The sequence below is a fragment of the Candoia aspera genome, chromosome 1 (genome assembly GCF_035149785.1).
Source record: "Candoia aspera isolate rCanAsp1 chromosome 1, rCanAsp1.hap2, whole genome shotgun sequence".
NCBI lineage: Eukaryota > Metazoa > Chordata > Lepidosauria > Squamata > Boidae > Candoia > Candoia aspera.
The window spans coordinates 343,281,316-343,305,285 of NC_086153.1; the positions used below are offsets into that span (position 1 = coordinate 343,281,316).

General features: G+C 54.9%; 1 protein-coding gene across 1 annotated transcript in view; it reads right to left on the bottom strand.

Moving 5' to 3' along the window:
• Positions 1–23,970, bottom strand: part of GNG7 (G protein subunit gamma 7) — a 56,704-nt gene that overhangs the window by 20,299 nt on the left and 12,435 nt on the right. Inside the window, exon 2 of the mRNA XM_063291033.1 lies at positions 19,763–19,815. The gene's annotated coding sequence lies outside the window, so the exon portion shown is untranslated. The remainder of the gene's footprint in view (positions 1–19,762; positions 19,816–23,970) is intronic.

Here is a 23,970-nt window from a genome sequence, read left to right on the forward strand (position 1 = left end):
ACCTGACCTCTGCGGGGCAGCCCTTGTTCAGAAGACCCCAGGAGAAGCTTCAACCAGGAGGGTAGACAAGGGCAAGGCAGCAGGCAGAGGCTCCTCTGCCCTATTTCCACTCCCCTACCCCTCTTACAACAGGGTGAGTGTGAAGGCAGCTCCTCCCCAGAAGCTGGAAGAAGGGCTCTGTGAAACGGGCACCCAGTTCCCTTGGAGGATGCCAAACTCCCACATACAAGCAACCCTGTTTCTGCATCGCATTCTCCCCCAGACTCTGCATCGCATTCTCCCCACCACCCTGCCCCATCACCCTTGCTTCGAGCAGGAGAGGCAGAGACCAGGGGCTACAGAGGGGTGTTGGCAGAAGAGTTGCTCCCCATGTTGGTGGTGGTGGGGGGGCTGCAGAAGATCAGCAGGGAACAAACAAATGCACCTCTCTTCTCAACCGCCAACTCAGCTCTGCCAACAAGCAGAACCTGGTGAAAGTTGCTTGTATGAAGAAGGGATGCTGCTGGTTTCCTCATGGTTGCAAAGGGTCACAAAAGCTAAACGTGGCCTGGTTGCAGCAGAAGGGCAAGACACTCCCTTCTCCCTCCCCAGTGCAACCACAGCCAGCGCACAGACTGGGGATCGTTTTCTTCAGGAGAGCCTCGTAAACAGGCTTTGATAAGAGGCCACTTTGCCACGGGAAGGGCCAGCAGACCCAGCCCTGCCCTGGCGCACTCCCAAGGCCGCAGATGGTGCCTGTCAGAGCCAGAAGGCCGAGGGGAGGTGAGAGACGCGGCTCCCGCACTGGAGCAAGGCAGGGTGGCAGCTGCCTGCTTCTTGCTTGGCAGGACAGGCGGATGCATAAACCTTCCTCTGCAGCTAGGTGGACAAGGCAAGCTCCATGGGGCAGAGGTGGCTCTGATGACCCACAGCCCCTTCAGTCCTGCATTACTATGGCCCCGGCCTCCTCCATGGGGCGGGCACACACACACCCGGAGACTGTGAGGATAGGGAAGGTGCTTCCCTGGGGAGCAGGAACCCAAACCAGGGGGCACCCCAGAGGCCCAGACCAGCACTCTGAACTGTCCTCAGAAACACAGTGGGAGCTGGGCGGTGCCGTGCAGCTCTGGCGGCTCTTCCCAGACTGCCTGCGGTACTCAAGGGCAGTGCCAAGCGGGGCACATGGCCATTACCCAGTTGCAGCAGAATGAGGGCAGGAGGGACGGTTGCCAGGGGGAAGTGGCAGGGGCCGGCTGCACAACCCACCCATAGGATGCAAATGTGGGGGACTTTAGGGGGAGGTTATTTCAGCCAGCACTGTCCAAATGTTTGGGGTTGCAGTTCTTCTCCACTCCCCCCAGGAGCAGCTCAGAGCTGATGGATGCCATGATGTGGCCAGCCACCCCCCATCAGCCCATCGCCACCAGCCTCCCCCTCAGGGGCTGCAGCCTGCAGGGGAAGGCCATGCCCTCCCTTCAGCACCGCTGGCAGGAAGATTTCACGGGACTCCTTGTTCACAGAGACTTTGCCCTTGCGGATCCAGGGAGGTAGACGCTCTTGCCCACATCCTCACACGGTGCCCTTTTTGTGATGCCCCAAGACGTGCTCTGATCTCCCCAATCTTCTCTAAATTTGAGGATCCTACTGACAGATTTTATGTCTATTTCTTTTTAAGGGATGCTGATTCTACACTCACACACCAGGTGGCCAAATAATTTTATCAAGTCATACAATTCTGCAAAACGTTTAATTAGACATATTGTTCACTGTTTTAGTGTTTTTCTTTTCCCTGACAACAAATTGTTAAATTAAACTATTTTCTTTTATGGCAGAGGCTGGTCAAAGACCGTATTCATTCATGAAGCAAACGAAAAAAAATCCATGGGAACTTTTTGGGAAAAACTGAAATACATGTGACACTTAGCAAGTCATTGTTCTTTATGGAGACATTCTGTATCGTTGGTGTGTGGCACTGAAAAATCATTTAAACTTTTATACTTGATAATTTATAAATAGAATTTACTTTAGAATGTCTTTAATTTGTGTAGCAAATGGAAGTACTAGCAGCTGAACTCTTAGGAATGTAGAACCTCTTCATTTTTGTGTGTTGAGGAGGCAAAGCACTGAAAGCAGAGGAAAAACCGACACGGTAATAAACCCAAAAGTCACGTATGTAAGCAGATGCCAAAGGCTCATTGCCAGAAAAGAAGCCAAGGAACCACAGCCAGGACAAGGCACCCGGCACTGCCTTGTTTCCTGCGTCAGAAGCCGGATACTGTGCACGAGCCTGCCCTGTCCTTCACACGTTAATATTTTTATTTGACGTATCTGTATGTATGTATTTCCAACCGTAGACCATTCTTTAAAGTTTGAAATAATTTTATGTAATTTAAAAAGAAAGGACTAGGAAATACTTTGTTATACTTATTTCAATTTTATTCTACTTATTTTTGTAAGCGATGACTTCTCTTTGCTGGACGCCTTCAAACAGAGGCTGGAGGATCCTCTGTCAGAAATCCCTAGGCGCAGGGTGGGGCTGGATGACCTCTAAGACCCCTCCTAGCTCTGGAATGCTACGGTCTTAATCTGGGGGAGGCAGGAATCAGAGGTGATGCTCAGCATCCAGAAGCTCACCTACTTTGCGCAGGGGATGCAAAGGGATGGACCTGAGAAACGCCGAACGAGGGGAGGGCAGGGAAGGCAGTGGCCGAAGGGCCAGGTGGGACCCAGCAGGACATTCTCTGAAGAGCCACAGGCTCTTGCCAAGGGGTGGAGATGGCAGGCGTCTGCCAACAGCTCCTGGAGGCTGGGCTGGCTCAACTGCACGGGGCTTGCTGAACTTCCAGCTTTCTCTCTCTGGGCTGCTCAGGAATGCCAAGAGTCCAGAGTCCCCCTTTTCTTCTAACTCTTTGGCCGCTCAGCTGACCAGGAGACGGAAAGGGCAGCTCAGCCACATGGCCTCAAAGCACCGCTCAGGGGAAATGTTTCTACGCCCTTGAATTTTTTCTCTGGAATGCCTCTGTTTCATTTGGCGCATGTGCTCAGGCAGATGTTAAAGGAGCACCAAGAAAAATGAGGCAACATCAACCAGATAAATCCTAAGGAGCAGCGTCATTAAAGTACTGCCTGCGTGAGGGTTCCTGCATAACAAGAAGGCAATCTGCCCTGTGGCAGCTTCTGGCTTCTCTCAAGCAGAGGGGGCAAAACAATGCCAAGCAGATGGAAAGGGGAGGACAAGAGCTCTGCCATTTCTGAGCCAGCAGTGTGCAGAAGAGCCAGTTGGATGTCCTGAAACCCCAGCAGGGGCTGCCCAGCCTCTCTGGGGTTTCCTCTGTTCCCATGGAAAATATTTCTATTTGGCACAGAAACAGAACGCCCCAGGAAAAGCTGTGCTAATACAAGATGAGGGAAGGGCGCAAGGGAAGGGGTTGTGGCCTCTCGTGGTGCCGTGGGGTGTGCACAGAGCCTTTTCTGGGCCTCTTGGTCACCCAGCTGGGAGTGCCGGGCCAGGCCCTTCTGCTGCCCAGGGGCCGTTGAGGAGGCTGCTCCTGCAAACCCATGGACTCGCTAACGTCACCAAATGCCCGGCCCAGCTCTGATTCTTCAGGCATTCCTAACCTGGCCTCTGGGGCTCCCCGTCCCAAATCCCGTATCCCTGATGGCCTCTTTGGTGGCGGGCGCCTTGCAGCTGAGAGCCCCCACCATCAGGCCGGGCCACAGGTGCTGCACGAGGGGACCCGACGACCAGCCTGGGCTCTGCCCAGGCACAGGTCTACCCAGCAGTGGTGCCCGCCTGGGCCTCAGCAACTGGCCAGGTTCCAGGATCTCCAGACTGCCGTCGTCAGAGGGGCAGGGAAACCGCCCAAGAGTGGAGCGTCTCAAAATAGCTCCTTGGCCCCAGAGACGCAGGCGGCGCTGCTCGTGAACTCATCTGACCTCAGATGTGGCAGACGGAAGCAGGCCAGGCCTGGGGTTGTGGGGGTGGAATGCAGCAGCCACAAGCTGAGAGACCGTGGGGGGGAAGGTGCCCCCCCAAGAACGGCCTTGGTCACACCCGCCATCCCCAGCCGGCCGGCTCCGCTGCAGCAGCTGAGTTGGGGCCTGGCAGAGGCCCTTGGAGGGAAGGCTCCGTGTGGGGCTGGGGGTGCGTGAGGGGGCTTTGCCAGCCACAGCGCCAGGAGGCTGCCTAAACCACAGAGGAGTCCTCCACCCCTCGCCCCTGCCCCGCCCGACCTTAAAGGCACAGAATAAACCCTCGGCTGCAGCCCTCCAACCACCAACTCTGAATCAGATGGTATTTTGGGCTTGGGAGTGAAGCTCACACCCGAAACGCTATGGCAACCGGCAGGCACCATGCGCCAATCTCCATTTTTAGCCAAGAGGAATGAGGCATAGGCAGAGGGGAGGGAGCGGGGGCAGCTGAATGGAACCTAAGAGGGGATTTTCGAGCCACTTCTGAAAGTTCAAAAAATGCCCTCCATCTGAGAGCCCGCTGGTTCACTCCAGGCTTTCAAAGTCAGAAGCCAGAGAAGGGCACTGCCAACCATCTGCAGGGCTGGGTCCTCGAAGCCACGCAAGGCACCCCCTCCCTCCCTCCCATCCCAAAGGGGAGCCTCTGACCTTCCCCATGGCAAAGCAGGGGCCTCCATCCCCTCCCTCAGCAGCAGAGGGAAGCTGCCCACGGCGGGGCCACGCGAAAGCCCACTCCTGGCTAACCCACCCAGAACTGCCCCAACTGAGCTGGTTAAACCGCTGTGCAAACACAAAAGCCACACAATAAGGGCACTGAGCTCAGAGAGCACAGGGTGGCCCCAAGTGAGACCAGCCAGATCTGTGTGCCCTCGTGGCCTCTCGGTGCAAATCACTTCACCCTGCTGGGCACCAGCCACTGACGGTGCCCGGCAGAACCACCACCACAGGGAGGCTACAGGGGTCCTGCAAGGGCAGGTCGGATGTGGCTGAGGACAGCAGGAAACGTGGCCCAGAGGCTGGAGGCTTTTGGGAGGGTGCCCCACTGCCAGGAGGACAGTGGCCTGGTGGCGGAGGGCCCGGCTCCCCTGCTCATCCAGCCGGACAAGGTGTCCTCAACTGGCAGGCTGGAAGAGGGACCCATCTGGCGCACAGCAGGGCCTCCCTGGCTCTGGAGCCCAGGCTGCGGTGCACCCGAGAAAGCCCCTCCGAGTCCCAAAGGCCCCTGGAAGCTCAGCCAGGCCGGTCGGAAGCAGTCTGGCCCCGCAAAGCATCCGAACTGCCAGGACCTGCAGAGCAAGCAGGAAAGGGCCCAGAGGAGGCTGCCTGGAGGTGACTCTGCTTGGGAACAGCCACAACACGGGCCATGGGAGAGGAAGGGGCCACAGCACAATGGCCAGCTCGGCCGCACTTGCCTGATCCGGGCTGCGCTGCCACTGTGGCCACTCGCCGCAAGAGTCGCAAACCACAAAGAGGCGAGAGCAGCAGGCGGTGCCTGCAGGAGGAGCCTCCCACCCTGCTTCGACTGCTTGCCCAGTTCCTGGGCAGTCCAAGGGCTGCCCCTCCTCCAGCCTGGGGTGAGCAGAGAACCCAAGGTCCCTGGGGCAATGGCTGCCTCCCCTCGAGGGGGCCACGGCAAGTCCACCAGAGGCCCCCCAGGGATCGGGTGCAAGATTGCAAGTGAGCAAGCCCCTCCTTGGCAGCCCAGAGACCAGCCCTGCTGGGCCAGCTCCCTCCACAGGAAGCAAGACCCGGGCCTGCTCTGGCACACAGCAGGGGGCACCTGGCAGGTCCCTTTCCTGGAGCAACAGCCACTTGCCCAACCAGCACAGCAGGTATTGCTGGCAAGAGCTTCCAGTAGGAGATGCCAGCAAAAATTAGGAACTGCTCCTCGTTGGGGGGGGGGGGCTTGGTGGCCCCAAACAAGGCCAGACCAGGGACCCCTCCTCTTCTTTCAGAAAAGCACCCCTCCCAGCCGCTTTCTTTGGCTATCAATCCCAGGCTGCCCTCTGCTCCAGGGCATCTCCTCTTCCTCTTCCCATGTGACTCTGCTGCCTGCCTGCCTGCCTGCCTGCCTGCCAGGCTTGTGCGTCCTGCCCCAACTCGGGGGCAAGGGCCTGCTGGGCAGCTGCTCTCACGCCTAGCCCTGGCACACATGAGGAAACCAGGAGCCTGGCCCGTCTGCACAGGGGCATCCAGCTAGGCTACTTAAGTACCTCACAGCACTGCCAGCCGAGGTGGGGAAAAAGGATATGGCCAGCTGGGACAGGAGGAAGGAGGAAGGAAGGCACACATTCAAAACACTCCACAACTGGGCACAATGCTGCCAGCTTTCAGCAGTGCCCAGCACCCAAGCTCCCAGACCACGCAATCTGGGGAGGCGTGTTTACAAGGCCCCTCTGCACTGGATCCTTTCACGGACCTCTGTTTGGGGAGGAACTTGGAAAGTTGGCTACAGCTGAGGTTCTGCAGTCCCTGAAGCAGAAGGAATTAACTCTGCCAAGCAGTCTAGACTGTGGTGGATTGGCCCCAGACCAGAGGCGACCCACATGGGCGCTCGGCTGGGCAAGACCGGAAAGGTGCTGCTGCCACCTTGCGCACAAAAGCTTCTCTGCAGGCACCTCAGAATGAGGACAAGGATGGCAGGCACCACTTCCCCTGCTCAACAGACGCGTTATCACCCACTTTTACCCGTGCTTAGCTGCTTCTGCATAAGCACACGTCTGTGAAATGCGGGAAGAGCACTCAAGCACATAGGTTTCATTTAACAGCCTTGCCTATTTTCGGACGCTGTGGAAATTGGACAGACTGCTGATTTCCAGCCCCTGGTCATTCTCCTGTGGGCCTGGAGGTGCGAAGGCTCCCTTCTCACGGCCACCAGAGGAACCAGAACCGCGTGAGTATTAGCTTGTGCAAGGGTGGCCCAGGCTGGCTTGCTCGTCCAGGGCCCATCCAGGGCGCTTGCACCTTCCGAGGCTCTTCCATGCTTTGTGGCATCAGCTCTCCGCACCTTCCTCTGAGAGGCCACGGGAGGGGCTTTTTCCAAAGCAGAACAGAAAGCAGCTACACATCTCAGCTTTTATGATTCATTTTTTCCAGCTTCCTCAAAATGTAGCTGTGCTCATGGAAACATCTTCCCATACAGCCCCCCCTCAGTTCAAAGAAAAAGTGGGTCTGTGTACATCTGCAGGCTTTCCTAGAAATTCTATGAAGGTGTGTGCTATAGTGCTGGGGACCTGGAGGGGCGTGCTGAGGCTTAATGGAAGAAACTTGGGGAGGTGGGGGGTGCCTCTCCTACAGGGCCGGTTGAGTGAAAGTTGGTCTGCGAAAGCCCTCTCCCTGCAGGGCCACCCCTGCCCTCAAGGAGAAAATGGTCTGTGCCAAGACAGGCTGCAGTGGGCCCTGAATCCCACCCTGGCATCCCTCCAACTGGAGTGCTATGGAGGGGGATCTCCCAAGAAAAGGGGCGGGCATTCACAGGCCAGCCCCGACACAATTGCAGTCCCACCCACCCTGCTTTCTGCACAGCTTAACGTATTCTTGCCAAACTGGATTCAGCCAATAGCTTCCGGCCACAGATCTCAAAACAGTTCAATTATCAGCAAAGAAGTGTCCAGCAACAGCACCACAGAACACACCACAGACCCAGGGACATGGATCTCCCTCCCTCTGAATTCTGGGCCTTTGTTCGCCTTGAAACCCAAACATTCACCTCAAGAATGAAAAACGGCCTGTGTGGCCAGCAGCTGCTCCTGCACTACCCTGTTCACCACCCATGACAACAGCCCCGTTCACCACCCATGACAACAGCTCCTTGTCAAGGGGAGATGATGCTCTGGCGTTGGCCTCCATGAGAGAGAGAGAGAGAGAGAGAGAGACCCCAAACCTCCCGAAGGGGGGATTTCCAGAGCTGGCAAGGAGCGGCCCTACCCAGGGTGACCACAGGCATCTCTCCGGCTGGCTCTCTAAGGCCCCAAGCTACCCAAAAACCCACTGCTGGGGCAGGTGGAACCCACCCAAGGAGCTTCACTGTTTTTCCAGCCACCAAGTGACCCGAGAGCTCCCACACGGGCCTTCTAGGTGGCAGGGAAGAGTCCAGAGATTTGCAGGGCTCCAACTGACCCACTGCAGGACTGCCCACCATCCAGCCACTCACCTTGCAGCCTCTGTGACCGTTTCTGCTATGGCTGCGAGAGAGACGGGTCTCTCTCTTTCTCTCCCTTGGTCTGAACTAGGGAACATTGGTCCTGTTGATCTTCTGTGAGGATGGCCTTCCCCTCAGACAGCAGAACAGCTCTCCCTTCTGAGGAAAGCGGACCACCAAGTTGGGCGTAGGGAAGGCCCCTCTCACCCTCCCTTCCCTAACCCAGGGGCCACAGCAATGGCGCAGGGAGAGGGGGCTTGGCTGCACTCCCTCCTCCAGCCCCACCTCTGCACAATCTGTAAGGAGCCCAGGAGGGCTTATCCCAAACCTGGGGAGCCACCTCTGCCAACACCTGGTGCCCCAGACATTTCCTGGCCAGGCTCCTCTGGCTTTGGCAAAGGGGGAATTAAAGCCTACTTCCCCCCAGAGCTGCTGCTGCTGCTGCATGCAGTGTCCCAAATGGCAACCGTGAGTGTTTGTCGGGGGCACCCAAGCAGGGCTCTGCACACGCACACGCACATGCACACCTCCTGCCCGCCTAGAAAATGCCCTGAGCTATAACCAACTGCTGTGCTGAAACGGCTGAATCTGGATTGTGTGGGAGTAGCCACTGTCCTGGGCTTGTTCCCGAGACATGGTAAAAACCAGGTTACGGGCAGCAGGTTTTCACGGACATACATCCTTCAATCATGATGGGGGAGCCGGGTGTGGTAGCCCAAAGGTGCCCTCGCACCCCCCTGCCCTTAAGGGTGCTGCTCTGGTGCTTGGCTCTTTTTCCCACAGCAAGTAAACTTCTGAAATGGCTAAAAAGAAAAGAAAAAAGGTGCATGTACAAAGTAAGAGGAGCCCTACAAGTGGCATTACTGCACATGACTTTGAAAGCAAGCAGTTTGGTGTCCCAGCCCACCACAGCTTTTTGCAAGATGCTCCACCGCAGTCCAGGCCTACTTCCCCCGAGGGTCTGTTCGTATTTGTAAACGTTAATAAAAGTATTATTAAAGGCTTTGGGTGTCGTTTTGGCTGCAAGAGATGCAGCGCCCTCAAGACACAAGGCTGGCACTGCTCAGCGTGTGGGCAGAAACCTTTCTGAGTCCTTTCCCCACGGAGGAGAGTTTCCGGAAGAGTGTTTAGGTGTGCAAGTCCAAGCCCAGGCCAGGAGTGGCTTCCTCAGCTAACCCTCCAAGGACGAGCCACGGGGGAGGCAGCTGCCAGGGCCATGCCTGCCTCATTATGCAAGGAAGGCCACTGGCAGGCAGCTGACGACAACCTGTGGTGGTGGCGGCACAGCAAATGCCTTTGAGTCAAGCAGGGAAGGAGAGGCCGTGTGCCAACTGCCAGGCAGCGGCCACCTCACCCTTTAACTGCTGCTTGGGGATGCATCCCGGTCCCCACATGCACCTCTCCTTTGGGCCCATCACGGTCCAAAGAAGCGAACCACACCGACTGCCCTCTGGCATGCAGTGGGGTTAGGAGGGGCTCCGCCGGTGCGTGCTGCGGGTCAGTCTCTGAGAAGAGCCTTCCCAGACACCTGGTCCTTCGCCTTGCCTGTTTTTCTCCTGCTGTGCCCGAAAATCCACAGGTCCAGACCCAACTCTGTGTGCAGAGGAACCCGAGGGGGATTTACGTCACAGACAGGATTTCCCTGGCAGGTAGGAAGGGGATCAGCCGCACGTGGGGAGAAAAAGTACCAGGAGCCAAGCAAACTAACTGGCCTGATTTTCCAAGTCCAAGGCAAAAGCCCACAGGCCGCTGCGCACCACCGCCCTGGGACAACATTCTGGCAAAGCAGAGGGGGAGCAGCACAGCAAGAAGGAAACTGTTCACCCTTCGATCGGTGTTTCGTGCCTGGGAACGCTCAGTTCAGGAACACCGGGGCAAATCAACACCAGGCGCTCAGTCTGAAGGTCAGCGAGGCTGCTGAGATTCTCGCTCCTATGCACCAACCACAGGAAATGCGCTCTTTCAAATTAATGCATGGGGTTAGAGAGAGTTAAACAGAGAGGCCCCTCCAGCACAGAAGTACAGGACCAAATGCAGCCATCTGGAGCACAAACCAGGGGAAAAGAAATGGGGCCAACCGCCCAGCTACTTTTGAAGGACCCCGTCAGGGCCGCCAGCAGCCAAGCCTCCTGCTGGCCCTTGAGTACCCAACCAACCCTAGAGTTCATGGCCTCTGGAAGTGGCAACGGTCAGACTTGCCAAGCAGGCCATGTCTCACGACCGGAACCCCAGAAGGGGCGTCATGGGGCAGAGTCCAACCAAGAGAGGGTCTGCCAAGGACTGGCCACCACAATCTGGAGGGCCAGCAGGAGCCCAGTTTGCCCCCTCCTGGTTCTGTCCGGCTAAGACAAGGCAGTGCTTCTCCCTGGCACTTTGGCTCACCAGCAAGAGACTCCATGGCATCTCCTTGCTCAGAAAGGCAGAGGCCCTGAGGCATGGCTGCCCACCCAGTGCAGGTGGCCTGCTGGGGACATCACCAGGGGGCCTCTGGGGACATGCTTCTCCTGGAATCTGCCTGGGCCACAGCTCAGGAAAAGGGGTAACACCCCTTGCCCAAAGCAGAGCCCTCCGACAAGGGACAAACAGGCCCCCTATCCAGTACTGTATAAACTGCCTCTAAACCCGGAGATTCCATTTTCCCTCATTTGGAACGGGTCTCCCGGCCTGCTGAAATCATCCACCAGTCAGACAACTCTCCTCGACTGGCCCTCGTCTGCTTCACTTGCACACATTTCAGCAGCCCTTACCACGCTGGCCTTGGGCCTCACAATTCCCCTGGTTTCTCCATAAGCAGGACTATCTTACCAGGGCTCACGGTCGCATCTCACTTTGTTTTGCCAAGATGGAAGCTCCATGCGCTGGAGGGGCACAGCCAAAAAGTGTGGCCTCTTGCAGCTGAGTAGCGGCCCTGCACGTGTACCCTGGAAGCACAAATGGGCTTGGCTGCTGCTGGGTCAGCCCATGGATTTTTCCATGGAAATTCCCAGCTCAGGGCCTGGAAAATGGAAAATGGAGTGGCTTCCTGCACACACTTCAAAGCAGCAGAAATTCCAGCAGGAAAACGGACACCCTCCTGAATTGAAGGGGGGGCACCCTCATTCCTGGCTACATTCAAATCCAATCCAATCCAATCCAATCCAATCCAATCCAATCCAATCCCATCCCATCCCATCCCATCCCATCCAATCCCATCCAATCCAATCACTGGTCAGGGCCTCCTCTGATCTCCTACAGGCAAGCAAAGGCATCCACGGTCTGGGCCGGCGACCTCCCTGCGCCATCTGCCCCAAGATGGGTGGACACAGCACAGCTGGAGGGCCTGGCCGGGCCAGAATCAGGGAGAAATCGTCCTGGCACCATGGAAATCTGGCACCCCAGGTGCTTGCCCTCCAGACGCTGGGGTGGGTGGGGGAGCCCTGCAGAAGGAAGCAGAAGAGGGGAAAGCAGGGTGGCACTGCCAGGAGCACCTTCTCTAAGGGTGTTGGCCTGCAATTCCCATCATCCACAGCCTTTTCAAGGATGCCATGGGAAACCCTTCAAGGGGGACTCCAATGTTGTGCCTGAAAGTCACAAGAGGTCTGCTGTGGAAGATCAGGGGTAGGTAGCCCCTCACCAGATCTTACCACTCAAATTCAGCTGAATGATTCCGCCAGTTTTCTTGTTTTGCAAAAATACACACTGTAATTAGACTTAGCACCCTCCCTGGACTTAAACAGCTACTCCCCAAAAAAGGAAGGAAAATTCTCTGCAATCATGACATCACAACTCTGCCAGGCTTCCTTCTCAGACACCAACATTATTTTTAACCATGGCCCCACTGAGAAAAAGGTGCAGCATCAAGGAACTTTAACCCCTCCCTCCCTGGAAATGCCCACCTGTAGCTCCAAGACCCCCCAGTCTAGTCCAGACACCTGGCAGGCAAGATGTGGGACCTGGCTGAGGCAGTGGCCAGGGTCCCTCACATATAGCAAAGCAATGGGACCCCACCCTGCTCGGACACTGCCAGGGACAAGGGGCTCAGCCTGCTACCCCCACAACAGCAGCCATGACGGCCAGAGCACAATCCCTTCCACATGCTCATGCCACCACTTCCACCCCCAAGTGGGCAGAGGGCAAGAGGAGCTCGGCTCGAGAGAGGCTGGATGACGGGGTCACACCGGCAGAGGAGCACCCAGGCCCAGCTTCCCACTTTTCCCTTTTCTTTCTTCCCCCAAAGGCCATTTCAGCATCCTGAGTTTAGGGCCTGAGTGCTCCTATCAGAGGAGGCAAATGGACTCATCCCACACCTTGCCCACCTTACTGGGCAGAGGAGAAAGTTCAAAGCAAGCAGGCCGGATCCTGTTGACGGCAACCGCTGGCAGCCGAAGGCCTGTGCTGGGCTCCAGGAGCCTTGGGGGCTGTCCCCGCTTCCCAGAGGCTGAGCGGATTCACACAGGGGCCGGGATGGCCCACCTTCAGGTGGCCTGGCCCTGAACAAGCCCAGCAGCACTTTGGGAGAGTCTCTGCTTCACATTTCCATCTGAGTCCAGGCCTGCTGGAACGCTGGCACTGGGGAAGGAGTCCCACAGCTGGGTCCAGTCCTGCCAGCGCCCCAAAGGCCCTTGCTGGCTGCCCTGAGGCGCCACAAATCGCAGCATCAGTTGGGGGGCTGGGGGGCCAGCAGGAAAGTGTTTCTAGAAAGGGAAGGATACCAAGCAGCTACCAAGACTGGTGGGCCAGAGGGGGCAGGAGCCTAACTCACCAGGGCTGGGGCTCCTGTCCACACGGCCTCCCTGCGGAAGCTCCAAGGGCTGCTTCTGTGCCCTGGGAGCTGCCCCAAGGGCATGTTGGGGCGTGGGGGCAGTGGAACCCCAAGCTCATCTGGGCCCAGAAGAAGGGAGGATGCGCAACCTAGATCTGGCCTTCAGCACACGGCAGGCAGGTGGAGCGAGGCAGAGGCACCGCAGGCTGCTCCCTGAAGACCAACTGCGCGCGGCTTCTGTGGCTGAGCTAGGAGGGACAGAACGTCTGATGCAATGGCAATTGCGCCAAGCAGCTCCGCCATTCCCAGAGGAGGGAGCAGGCGCCGCATCGCCCAGCCACACAGGCTGCACGGTAAGGAGACCAGCTGGAGAGGCAGAAAGAGGCCGGGCATGGAGGCCCCCATCCCACCCAGCTCTGAGCCTCCCTGAGCTTTGAGCAGGGAGACTGCTGAGGCTCATGGGCAGCCAAGGGACTGTGGGGCTTTCATCCCACTGCAGCCGGACACCACGGGCCTCTGGTCCGGATGTTTGCCTCCACCAGCCTGGCAGGAGAGCACGGAAGCCACAGAGGGCAACTCCCAGATCCTCAGTTGGCCAGGCCTAGCACGTGGCTCGCTCCCCAGGGATGTGGCCCAACTGGATCCCCGACAGGGAAAGCCTCTGCCTGGTGAATCCCCAGCCCTTCCTGGGAAGCCAGGCCGGCGCTCCTGGGCGCCACAAGACGCTTGCAGGAAAGGCACCTCACGAAGAGCCCAGCCCCCGCTCTGAGGGGAGGCCTGACCCGCTGCCCTGCATTCCCTCTTCTATCGCTAATCAGCACTGCCAACCGGGCAGCTGCCAAGGGGGGATTTTCCACAGCAACCAGCAGCAGTGGAAATTTTCCAAACTGGGGAACGCCTGCCACTCTCTTCCGCTCTCTGGGAGTTAGCTAGGCCCCAACCGACAGGCAATTCCTACCCACAGGGCCAGCGACGTAGAAAAGCCACCTGCTTGTGTGAGCTTCTTGGCTGCCAGGAGTACCCCTCGCCATACGCTCAACTCAGGGCCACATCACAAGAAAGCAGGTGGGCCCAGAGAACACCCCCTCCCTCATCCAGCCCACGGCGAGAAAGCAGTGTCCCTTCTCCCAAGCCCGCTGAGATTCCCCGGAGCAAGGTCCCCTCACCCCACTGTCCCCCTGCCTTAGAAAACCACCTGGGCCACACTTAGGGAGGCAGACAACGGGGCAGTGCTGGAAGCAAGGAAGCCCCTGACTTTGGGGATGTAGCCATCATCTGCTGGATCAGCCCTCCTGCCTTCCAATAGCAGAGAAGCCGAGCGGCTGCATTCTCTGAGCAGCCCCTCCCCAGCACCCGTGCGAGAGACAGGGATCACCCGGCGCCTTTGCAGTGAGGATGGAACACACACATGCACGCGCACACACACACACCTCTGCATGCCATGTGCAAGCACTCACCCCAATTGAAGGTGCAGGGAAACTGCATTTTTGGCAAACTGAAAACCAGAGGACAGGGTCATTCTCCGAGGATCACCAAGAGGAAGGAGGAGGAAGGAGTTTCCTAGCGGCCAAGAACAGAGACAGCCCCTGCCTTCCCGGGGGAGGGGTCTGCATGTGAAGTCCCTCCAAGCCCCTCAAGCAAGCAGGAGAAACAGGCAGTGCTTCGAACAGGACGGCACGAAAGATGCGGCCCAGACCTGGCTGAGGGCCCCAGTGCTCTCCGCTCAGCCATGCAGCTTGGGGGTGGGTGGGTGGGGCAGCCTCAAGCAGTCTTCCTCTCCCTCCTCCCTGGGAGAAGACAGGCCTGGCCAGGCCCTGCCTGCCTGCCTGCTGGGGCATCCTCTCAAGATCACAACACCGCAGGGTTTTCTGCAGGCGCTCCTCACAGGCTCAAGTCCAAAAATCACTCTTAATAATTTCCGCCGCTATCCGGTGTCAGGCAGGAAACCTGGCAGCTCCGTCCCCTCCCTTTCTTTGGAGGCTTAGAAAGGTTGCCTCCTGTGCTGCTCCCAGACTGTGAAAGGTACTCTCTAGAATCAAATTTGGTTTCCCCCACATCAGCTAATTACTTCTTTTTCAACTTTTTAAAATTTTGGATGCTACTCTTCAAAACTGAGTCTTCCCTGGAGACAGTTAAGTCCTAATATAGCAGTCTACATTTTTCACCTGCACAAGCAAAAAGGCTTAACGATGGTGTAGAATGCTTATTTCTTTTCTCAGCGCCAGGAGGAGAGGCTTCCGTGCATGAGTTACCACCCTTACATGTTGCTGAAAGGCCTGGCTTGAGGCTCAGGAGAGCACGTGTGCGCATACACACACATACCCAAACCACATGGATCCCACCTTCACTGCAGGAACAGCCACCTTCCGGGAGAGGCATGGATGCGCAGCGCCCCCTGGCGGCACATTTCTTACAGATACACACATTCTCTCTTGACCCCCAGCTGGGCTGGGACAGGGTGGCCTCCTCAGATCCATTTGCAGAGCATTAGCTCCATCTCCCGCTCAGAGGTCCTCTGAATGAGCGCAATCACCTTCCCAACGAATACCCGAAGACAGCCAACTGGCCTTAACTCCAACAAGACAAAACACCAGCACATCCTTCTTCCCTCTCCCTGCAGCCCTGCTCTGATTCCCCGCTCGATCAATTCTGGGTTGGAAAATCTGCTAGTTTTTCAGCACCTGCTGTTCTTGTAAGCAGAAGAAACTGAGATGAGAAGAGTGAAAAGGAGGCATTTATGGGAGAATGGTGTGCATTCTTCAAATGCAGAACAGAATGTGGTATAAATCAAATAAATAAATGCATCCATTCAGAAAATCCCACTTGGCACGGACTGCAAGGGCTGGAGAGTTGCACAAATCACAGGGTGGAGAAGTCCACCTCCACCCAGGACTGTCACCAAACACAACTGCCCTGTGGGAACGCCAATCCTCTTTTTGGCGGTCAGGTACGGTCTGTGTGTTTCAAATTCACGGGGCCAAAAAGAGAAGGGGAAGCAGAGAGTAACCCAAAGGGAACAGGAGAGAAGGGCCCCCCTGCCCCAGAGAAGGAACTCCAACCCCGACACCAGAGCGCGGCCACGGCACTCTCCCTCTGCACCACTGCCGGGAAAACAGCACAGACGTGGCTGACAACATTCAGCCATGCTGGATGTCCGCAGAGGGACGTCCCTTTGATTCCTGGGGAAGAACGCCAGGGCAACACAGGGACAGCGGGGCCAGGCCAAAGCCACCAGGAAGCCAGTCAATGGTGGAGTTTCACCCAAACACCCACCATTTCACAACCACTGGAACCAGGGTTCTGGACGTCCACTGTAAGTCAGCTAATGACATTATAAGGCCATGAGGCCATACAAAGGCACTGAGGGGGAGTGATTCTCAAGAAGGACCTTGCTAAAGAGATACTCAGAATCCAATAAGCAACAGGATCACATGGAATCATAGAACTGCAGAGCTGGAAGGGATCATCAAGATCATCCACCAACCCTCTGCAATGTGCAGGAAACCATGTAAACCATCCATGAGAGGTGGCTGCCCAGGCTCCTCTTAAAAACCTTCAGAGAGGGAGGACTTGCCATCGTGTAAGAGGAGCACCAGATCTACTGTGGGCAAGAAAAATCAAAGAAAAAATAGAGTAGCCATCATTACTAACAAAGACCATCAAAGTCAGCGCTCAGATGTGACCCAAGAATGACTGATCTGTATCCAAGTCCAAAGCAACATTATGGTGATCCAAGCTTATGTTCCAATCAGAGGTGCAGAGGGAGTGCGTGGAACAGTCCTGTGGCAATCGGCAACACCAAAACAAGTCTTCATACCCACCATAAAAGTTGGATGTAAAATAATGGGACAGCTTGGACCCAACGCGCAAGGCAAAACAGACGCACCACGGTTCTTTACATCTGAAATAGAGATGGCTGCTTCTTGGGAGAAAGCCTATGACAGATCTAGACAAAACATTAAAGTAGAAAGACATCACGCTGACCACAGAGGTACATATTGCCAGGTTGTGCTCCTCCGAATTGTAACATATGACTATAAACCTAGGCCAGCAGAAAAAAACTGGATGGAAAGAAATTGATGCCTTTGAACTGTGGCACTGAAGAACGTTGTTGAGAGTATCTTGGACAGCAAGAACGAATCATTCAGTACCAGACTAACATGAATCAAAAGCTCAAGTATTTTGAGACATAATGCAGAAGGAAGAGCCTCCGGAGCAGATCTTGGCTTGGAAAAATTGAAGGCGACAGAATAAGGGGGCAACAGAAGGGAAGATGGCTGGGTGGTCTAGCAGAAGTTTACAAAACCTCAAAGAAGCAACTACTAACAGACAGTCCTTGGCAAACTGCTGTCCACTGAATCACAGAGTCAAAAGTGACTGAACAACAAGGACCTTTAGCAGACCATGGCAAGTCTTGCTTTCACAAAGCTTTTCACGAAGCAGCCCATGAATTTCTGATTAACAAGTGTGGGCTCAATGACATGGCAATTACACGAAAACACAGTTACTCAAAAACTGTACTCAGAATGCTCATCAAATTGTGGAGAGATCTCAAGTGGGGTGCCATAATATTCAGCTTCGGCTCTTCTTTGCTTCAATATTTTTACCAATGAGTTGGATGAAGAGATGGAGGGAATGCTGACCAGATCTGCTAATGACACAGAAGTGGATGGTTTAGAGGACAGGAATAAAATTCAAAGTAATCTTGATAGGCCATAGAAATAGGCTGAGAAGAACAGAATGAAATTTAACAGAGACAAGTGCAGAGTTCTTCCATTAGGAAAGAAAAATCAGATGCGCAGGTAGGGGGTGGGGGATCCCTGTGAAAAAGATCTTGGAAGAGGAGCTGACTGCAAACTGAGGATGAGAGAGCATGCGACAGGCTATAAAACAGGCAAACTCAGATTGAGGTTGCAGCAACAGGCATATAATTCTCAAGCCACGGGAAGGAATCGTTCTGTTTTATTCTGCTTCGCTCAGACCTCCGCTTCAGCGGTAATCCCATTTTTTAAGAAAAGTTCAGAGAAACTGGAGAAGCGCAATCAGGACAATCAAGGTACAAAAAACGAAGTCCTAAGAAAAGAGGCTGAAGAAGCTGAGTATATTTAACCTTGAGAAAAGGTTACTAGGGGTGTGGAGAGAGATGACAGTACTCCTCAAGTATTTGAAAGAACAAGGGCAAGACCTGGTTTCTCTTGTTCCAGGGGGCAGTGCAAAGAGTTAGAGGTTTAAGTTACAGCTGGGCAGACCTCAGCTGCACATTAGGAAAAACTTCCTGCTGGTGGACATTTGATAGCAGAACCCGTAACCCAGGGGGTGAGGCAGGGGACTCCCTTCCCTGGAAGCAGAGGTTGGACAGCCATCAGTCAGGGATGCTTGAATTTGGATTCCTGCACTGAGCAGGGGGTGGGCTGGATGGCCCCAAGGGCCCCTTCCAACTCCCAACAGTATTTCAAAAAGATGCCCAGTCACCTCAAGGAAGACTTCCTGGTGACTCTGTTCTGTCTCCTGAACTGAAACAAGCCACACCGAATGCAAGTGCAACTCCCTTTCCTGAAAACAACAGAATCCCCATCGTGCTTGGAGCAGTTTCAAGAGGGACCAATTCAGTGGTTCTCTCAGAACAAAAAGACACTTTTGAGTTACTCCCTGGTCAGAAGTCTGACAGTTAATCCTTCCACTTAGAATTGAAGGCCCAACAAAATTAAAGTACAACAATTACAACAAAGGAAAATAATCCACAGTCACAATTTTTTAGAAATCCAAAATTGCCACGCTGAGAATGTAAACGCTACTGTCGTCAAGGCAAGACCCACTGACAGCAGGCTTGTCCCAATTACAAGCAGCCCACAAAACCCCCCAATTTTCTGCAATCCGCATCCCTTGGCTCTCCCCTCAAGAGCTCAGTCTGGAAGTCTGATACAAACTGGGATTTGGGGGAGCCAGGGCAATAAAGGAAATAATGGGGGCCCTCCTTGTCAAAGGGCCAGGGGCACCGGGAGGAAAGAAAAGGCATCCACGCAGCTAGAGCAACACGACGGTAGACTTCATGTCTCAAGGGGGCCTCCGAGAAGGTGGCCTGATCTGGCCTGCGCTTTGCTGCCCTAATGCTACCCACCTGGAGCAGGAATGCCGAGACTGTGGGGCCGAGAGTCTGGCAGAATTTTAGGAGCAGCTTTTCTCGCTTGTCACAAGACCAGCAGCCAAGATCAGCCTGTCTGCCCTTTGAATAGTCCAGACAGGAAGCCAGAACCAGGAACACTGACAATGGCCTTTATTGTAACGGCCTTACAGTAAAGGTTCCAGGAACAGAGTCTTGCAGGTCTGAACGTGCTTCCCCCTCCCCTGCCCTTACTCTCCAGAGAAGGAGGGAGGGCCAAGTCTGAGAGGCCTTCTCCCGCCCCGTTCCTGTCTTGGACTCAGGTTTCCCTTACTGGGGCGCTGTCTGGACTGCAGCTATTCCTCCTGTCAGGAGGCTATTCTCACAGCCCACTGCAGCCCTCCGGAGTGCAACAGAGCAGGCAGGCTTTTGTCTTTCTGGGCCCTTGGCGGTTTCTTTGTTCCTGCACCAGGATACTCCAATTTTAAGATACACACTTGCCTTCCTCCCTTTCCTTATGCAAAACAGTAGGCAACTGTTCACACCAGAGGGGCTCTAAGGGCTGCTGAGGCCTCTCTGCCGGTGGGATTGCTCCCCCCCCCCACCATGGCCTCCCAGGTCTAATTGCTGCTGCTGCTTGTGCTGCCGCTGGGCAGGAAAGGGCCGACCCTCCGGGCTGATCTCTGCCTGGATCCATCCATCCCCAGGGCTCCGGGCTTCCTCCTCTCTCTTCAGTCTCAGGCCACCTCCTCCTGGTCAGCCCCCTTGCTATGCTCTCAGGACCAAGGAACAAGGGACGTGCGGTCAGAGGGGCCTGGCCGAGCCTTACCTGTCAGGGAACCTCCTCCTCCCGAGTCCAATGGCACCACCGAGGACGGCTTCCTAAAACGAACAGAGCAAAACAAGGACTTCAATCAATTTTTGCAGGTCTCCTGCTCCAAGAATCAGCACACCTACCCAACTTGGGCAATCGGCAACATGAGGGAAGACAGAGAGGGGGAATCTATGCATTATTTACACCCTCCACAATTTCCTGCAGTTTGGCTTTGTCTGCTGCTCAGGGAATTTTATAGAGAACCACCCTCCACATGTTTGGACTACAACTCCCATCGGCCACAGTGCCAGGCCAGTGGCAAGGAGGTGTAACCCCAAATACCTGGAAGATGCCTACCTCTACATGGACCCCATGCTGCTGGGCCGAATGCAGCCAACTGGTGGCCAGCTGCCCAAGAAGACAGGGTGGTGGGCATGCAGCACCTAAGAGCTCCCGTTAAGCTGAGGCAGAAGAGGCCCTCAGGTGGAATCTGAGGACGGCGTTCGCAGGACAGTCTCCCAGCAGCATCAGAAGCTGCCTGGGGCAGCTCAGGAGTTCACCAGCCAGGGATCCCCCCTGCTCGGCTGCATACAGCGTCCACCCCATTAGCAGGTCTGTTTACGGGGTTGTGTATTTATAATACCTTCTACACTGCCAAATCTGGAGGCCCTCCCTTAAGTGGACAATAAAAGAAAATATACAGTTATAAAGCAACAAAAGGGGTCCCATTTCAAGGAGCTGCCCTGGCTCCCATTCTGGAAAGGTTTATGGTCCTCTGAGAGTTGTGAGTTTCACAATAGCACAGCCTAGTTGGGGGCAAGGAAAGGACCTTTGTTCTGGCATAACTCCCAAGAGAACGGCTTAAATGGACCAGGCCCAGCAGCTGTGCATTTCCAGAAGGTGCATCCCGACTGCTCTCCATCGTGGTAGCCTCTTTCTCAATCCTGGGAGGAGGCTGGCATCCCTGGCAGGGCTGTAGGGCTCATCCAGCCCTCTCCCATGGCCTGGGCAGAGAAGGGGCGAGGAGTGGCACTGCAGGAAGCCTGCAGGTGATCGTCCTTCCCCCCAGCCCCCCAGCCGGCTCTTGCAGGTCCCCCCCCCCGCCACATATTTGGGCAGCTTTCCCTCAACCCCACTGCCAAGCAGCAGGAAAGCTCCCAAAGCATGGCTCGTCCTTACAGGAATCCCTTCGAAGCCCTGCCCCCCTTCTGACCCAGCGGTGCTACAGAGAGTCCTGCTCTCCAGGCCCAAATGGAGCCTCTTCACGGAACACTGCAAGGTCACCCAATGGGCAAATGCTTGACTGCCACCAAGATGCAGACTGCAAGATATCCAGAAACCATTTACATGGCGCAGGAAAAAGAAATGCAGCTGAAACAATCCTCAGGATGTTTATCCTTCCCTGCCAGAGCGATTTTCCCCATTTCCAATGCAAAGGCAAACGTTTCTCAAGAAATGGTGTCAAGAGAAGGACTGTCTGTGGCACATAAGTGGGGGGGTGGGGGGGCCCTCCATATCACTGGGAATGAGGGTCAGAACCTACTTGCCCTCCCCAGGTGCATTGGCCTTCCTTGCAGGGGTCACGCCGCATTGCTCCCACCCCACCCCCTTGGGCTGTGCCCACAGAAACACTCAGACGTGTTCCTTTGTTCCAAAGACAGGCTGAGGTTGGTGGACTTAAGTTTCTACAACATGTAATCCTCACATGCTCCCTAGTGTGGGAGCACCTTCCACGCTCACCTCCCTCAGCCCCAAGATGGATGCTCCCAGGCCCCGGATGAGGGAAGAAGACCGCTTGGTCAGAAGCACCTCGGGGGGGCATCTGCAACAAGACAACCCTGCGTCTCAGGCCAGCCTCCGCAGTCCTCTCTCCCCACCCCACCCCACCCCACCCAGCTCAGCCTCCCCCACTGCCGCTGCCATTTTCCAATGGGAACCGGTCAGTAAGGTCCACCCCTGAACCGCGGCCCCTTCGTTCCAAGAATTGCAAGCTCCCATTGCAACCAGATGCTTTCAGAATTTCACAAGGATAAGCATGGCAAGAAAATAAGCTGGAATACGCCATGCACGGTTGCCAAAGGGGAAAAAATGGTCACGGGAAGAGGAGTCCTAGTCATCAGGAAGGCTTTCAGAGCTGGCCATGCAGAGGCCTGCTCTGAGTAAGATAAATTAATCGGATCAGATTAAAGACACAAAGGAAGCTAATTCTCCGAAAGGGACCCAGCGGTGAATCTCTCCTAACCTAGTTTCCCCACAACTCCCACAGCAAGCACAGTGCACAGGCCACAAACAATTTCTTGCATACCCCTTTTAATTAAAACGATGGGGTTTTTCAGCTTTGGCCCTTACTCGCAACAGCTTTTGCACAGCTCCAAAAACAAAGCATACTTAGAAAGGGAAAAAATACCCCTTCCTTTGGAGAAAGGAGATAAATATATTTTTTTGTTAGACAGACTCACTGTACACAGCTTAATCTGATGACTGTGAGCGATTCAAAAATCCCCAAGATTTTTCTGGTCACACAGGAAGGGATTTGGAAAAAAGCTGACCAGCTAATTGGAAATCACCCTAAATTCTTTATAGTAATCCTGATGCTGCATTAGTGGCTCCAGAAAAGTCCATAAAATGGAAGGTATTCCAGATGTCAATTCTTTAAGAGATCCTTAGACAGAGACCTCCCCCAAGTGAAGGAAAAACTATTAAATAAGAGGCTGCACGATATGCAAGATACTGGGAGAATGTTTTACTTGTTGTCATGCTCCCAAATCAAACGTTTGCAGAACCGTTGATTGGACTCGCATGCATGTTTCAGTCAACACGTGTCTTCTTCTTGCAAGTTGAAGGAAAGGGAGGGGGGAACATCGCTGGAGTGTGAAATCATTTTGTTTGGACTATCTGGCTCTGCCAAGGTCATTTGCAAGGAGCATCGGACGCAGCTGCAGATGCCTCCACTAACTGGCACGAGAGGGAGGGACGCATACCTGAGATAGGGAGTGGGGGGGGATTTGAATTCGCTGAAGATGTTTAATGGGGAAAAGCGTGGGCTTTTTCATTCACAACTTTTTCTTCTGTACTGAATGCTACACACCATTAAAGAGAATTCTAAGTAATTACTTATGAGTCGGATTTAATGGGAAACTAAGTATTCTAGTCATCACATAAAGTTGCGAATCCATTCAAAACTTGGCTCTACCTGGAGACGTTTGTACCCAGTCGAGAGTCTAAGAAAATTTCATAAAATGTCAAAAAGGGCATCGGACGAATCATCGCAGTCAGGGGAAGCTGAGGAATCCACAACATTCCCAAAAGTGACGGCCGATGCGTTAGCCAAGTTGGAAGGAGATTTGGAGCCTGAAGGAATGGGTGGAATCTCCATAACCCTACCGGAAGGTGCTACAGAGATAGATACCGAACTAATTACTTGGGATGTGACCCAGGGGTCCAGAGCAACGGCATCGTGGCTACTGCAGCAAAGTCATCCTGATCTTCGAGAGGTGGAGTGGACACCACGTAGAGATTGGGAAGGAAGGCCGCCTGGATGGCCCGCTGGAGGAGAGGGAGAATCTGGACTGGGTCCCCGCCAACCGACAGATGTTCACTCAAAGAGTAGAAGGACCAGCTCCCAAGGGACGGAAGATGGGAGAGGGAGTACACCCGAGCGACTCAAAGTGCCTGAATCCAGAGTGACTTCCATGGAAACAATGTTACAGAATGTTTCACTCTTCCTGGAGCGAATGTTAGCCATTCACGAAGAGGGAGCAGTGTTCAATCCAAGAGATCTACCCCAGAGCCAGCGCCTGGATCAAGGCCACCACCCCCTCAGCCAGACGGGAAGAGAGGCAGACCATCGGTGACCTGGGGTGAGCCACTGACAGGACAAATAGATCTCCCTCCTCCTAGAGGTGGCCCAAGAAATTTCCAAGTCAGGTTTAACGGAGACCCCCAGCAATTGTCATTTTTTATGACAAATGTGGCAGCCGACATGCAAGAGTTTGGGGATACATTCCTCACAGAGTATTCCAAAGTGGGGTCTAAGTTGAGGGGCCAGGCGGCTGACTGGCTGGTGCAACTGCACGATGCCATGGCTCCCGAACTCCACAGCCTAGATGATTTCATGGCAGCACTGAGGGAGAGATTTGAAGACCCCTTGGCCAAGCTGCGGGCTAAAACAGCGCTGCAACAACTTTGTCAGGGAACTAAGACAGTATTTGAATATGCCATAG